Here is a 3,245-nt window from a genome sequence, read left to right as displayed (position 1 = left end):
GTCACAAAAGTAGTTAGAGATTTTCTACTAATAATAATTCTAACAGTTCTAACCAGGTGCACTTAAAATACCATGCAATGGGTGGGGAGGCAAGTGAAACCAGTTTTTTTTTTTTTTTTAATGCAATAAAATGTAGCAAAACAACAGAATGGAATTAGGCCCGCTTCACCTTCCCACTGATTCTCAGGAAAAGGAATTATATCAAAATGAAGTTAGGCTTGCTTCTCTTTTACCTTAACAAGAGGACTCTGTCTTGCCCCAGCTGAGAGGTCCCAGCTCTGCTGTCTGGGGCTAGTCCTGCTGCAGTTTTGGGGGCTGAGGGGTCACAGATGCTGCTGCTGTCCAAGGAGAGGCTGAGAGATGTTCCAGAGTGTCTGTGGTCAGGTGGGACCCACTGTCCGCTGCCAACAGCCCCAGGCCACCTGGAATGAAACCCAAGACCCAGGAACTCCCCTGGGGGGGACAGGGGCTGAATGCCCAGGGCAGGGTCAGCCTGAGCAGGAGGGGCCGAGAGGGCCAGCTAGGCCCCCTTGCTGGGGCAGAGCCCCTTGGTCACTGCCCAGGAAGCCTCCTGGGTACTCAGGACTTCTGCACCCACTGCCATGCCCTACCCTGCCGCCAAATCAGTGTCCTCACATCTTGCAAGTCCAAAGTGGCAGCCCCAGGGTCTGGTCATCCAGGAAGGCTCCCAGGAGGTAGAGCTGCCCACCTTGCTTCATCCACTGCTCCTCATAGCCCCTGGCTGCCCTCTCTGGGCTGACTGTCCCCACCCAGCTTCTCTGGGAAGCTTGGTCCCTACCAGGGCTTGTCCTAAACCTGGCTGTACAGGTGCTGACCCATTCACAAAGGCCTTGAGAATTCCTGCCAGTTCTCATGTGGTTGGCGAGGACACCAGGGCTCAGTGACTGTCTTTTGTGAAAATGAGTCATTTCCGCAGGCAGGAGAGGCAACACTCCCAAGATACAAGTGGTGTCAGTGGTGCTGCACCAGGTACCCACACCTGCTCACCCCCTCGCTCCTCTGTCTCTTACTATCTCTCATTGTTTCTCTCTGTCTCTTTATCTTTCAGGAGGGGCAAGGCCAGTCCTGGAGTCCAGGGCCTGAGAGAGGCCAGCAGGCTGGGAGTGGTATGGTCTCAGGCATGAGCAGTGGGCATGGGGACAAGGAACCTGAGCAGGGCTGAGCAGGGCAGTCAGGGGCCTGGCACCTGATGACACTCTGGGCAACTGAAGCTGCAGCTGGTAAAGCTGGTGTGACAGCCCCCACTGGGTCTTTGTAGATGTAATTAAGAATCTTGAGATGGGAGGTCCTAAATCCAGTGACAAGCGTCCTTGTAAGAGAAGAGGAGACACACCCCGAAGAAGGCCCTGTAAGGACAGATCAGAGATGGAGAAGGTGGCCAACAACCCAGGATGCCAGGAGCAACCAGTGCTGGAGACAAGGAAGGATCCTTCTCTGGAGCCTCCAGAGGGCACATGGCCCTGGACAGTCCTGTTGTTCTAGCCTCCCCATGTGGTAACCATTACAGCAGCCCCAGCAGCCAGTGAAAAGTAGAGAAAACTCATTTTGTAGATAACACCTTCCAGAGAAATGTGCTCACAGGTGATATATCTAATTTAAAAACTGGAGCATAAATCAATGTGAACTTTGGCCCAGGGGCAGAGTCACAGGCTACACTGGTCAGGCGGCCATGGTTGAAGGCCCACTAATTCCCAAACCAGGATCTAACTTTCCTCACCTAGCAATGCCCTGTGCCAGTCACAATTTTAGGTGATTTCCTAAGTGCTAAGCCAGCTGCTTGCTAGAAAGTGACAAATCTGTGATCTAAAAGCAAAATTGCATTTGCAATCAGAAATGGGCTTTGAAAGCTGGCTGGCTCCTGATGGTAGAACTGGGGACGTTACCAGGGCAGGGGCCAGGACAGCCTCTTGAAGCAGGAGATCCCTTGGCAGCCTGGATGAGCACCACCTCCCAGACTGTCTGCCTGGCCTCCAATATTTCTGCTTCTTAAGCTGGAGGTTGCCTCTAGCTGTGTGAATGTATTGGTAAAGCCATCGAATTTATGTACAGAGCATTTGTACACGTTTTGAAAAATGAACTAGAGAGGCTGCTATTGACTAAAATGATAATAGAAATACAAAGTGGGGATTTCATTACTTCATTTATATGGTTAACATTAATTCAAGGAGAAAGCAAGGGCTCCATGTGAGAGACAGAGTGTGGCCAACCCCAACTGGCCTACAAAGAAACTGAGTCATAGGCACTGCTCCAGCGTGGTCCCACGAGTGCCCTGCTCTTCTGTGGACTTGCCTGTGCTCTGGCTGTAGGACTTCTCAAAGCTGGAGTCAAGGTCAGCCTTCCCCCAGCTCTAGGTGCAGTGGCAGAAGTCAGAGGGACGATAGGTGGCCTCTTGGGGGCCACGCTGCCCCAGCCTCCCTCCCTCCACCCCCACTCAGGAGCTTCAGCTCAGGCGTCCTGCTATGTCCCCGCATCTCTGGCTCAGCTTCCAGCTTCCACTGCTGCCTCTGTGGGGCTCCCTGCCCTGGCTGTAATCCTGTGGGGGTGGGGGGTGGGGGAGCAGCCAGAACGGAACAGGGCCTGGTTAGGGGACTACCATCAGTTTCCCCAGAACCACACAGTAAAGTTGGAAGTGGACTAAGGGTGGGGGCTCCCCAAGCCTCAGCAGCCAGCACCCCCAACCCCACAACCTTACGCGAAGCAGCTCCCTGTCGAAAGAGTGGGCAGAGGTTGGGACCTGCCCAGCTCTGAATGTCCCTCCGCTGCAGGGCTCGCCTTGGGGGCACTAGGCAGCAGGTGCCTGGAGAGAGAAGAGAAGGAAAAGCCAAGGAGGCTGCAGCAACCGGGAAGCCGTGAAAGGCGCGGGGGAGGAGGGCGCACCAACCTGCCCTCACCCCCCACTCCCCGCCTCGGACCCACCTCCGGCGTGGGTGCGCCCACCCGACTGCCCCCCAAGGCTCCCGGGCTCCGCGGAAACGCCAGCGCCCAGCGAAATCCCGCTCCGTGGGGTCTGCGGCCAGCTCCCTCTGGGGCTCCCGGGAGAGCAGCAGGCGGTCGGGGGGACGCCCCGGTCCACACCACCCTGGTTCGCAAGCTCCTGGCAGCGCTCTCCTTCCACCCGCGGCCGACACACAGGTCCGCTCTTCCTGCTTGGGCGCCGAGACCCAAGAACTGGCTGTCCCGGGTGACCTCGGAGACCCAGGTGAGGGGTGCCGCCTTCTGACCCG

This window comes from Otolemur garnettii, unplaced genomic scaffold (assembly GCF_000181295.1).
Source record: "Otolemur garnettii isolate 467f Iridium unplaced genomic scaffold, OtoGar3 scaffold00226, whole genome shotgun sequence".
NCBI lineage: Eukaryota > Metazoa > Chordata > Mammalia > Primates > Galagidae > Otolemur > Otolemur garnettii.
Note: the sequence above shows the minus strand (reverse complement) of the source record.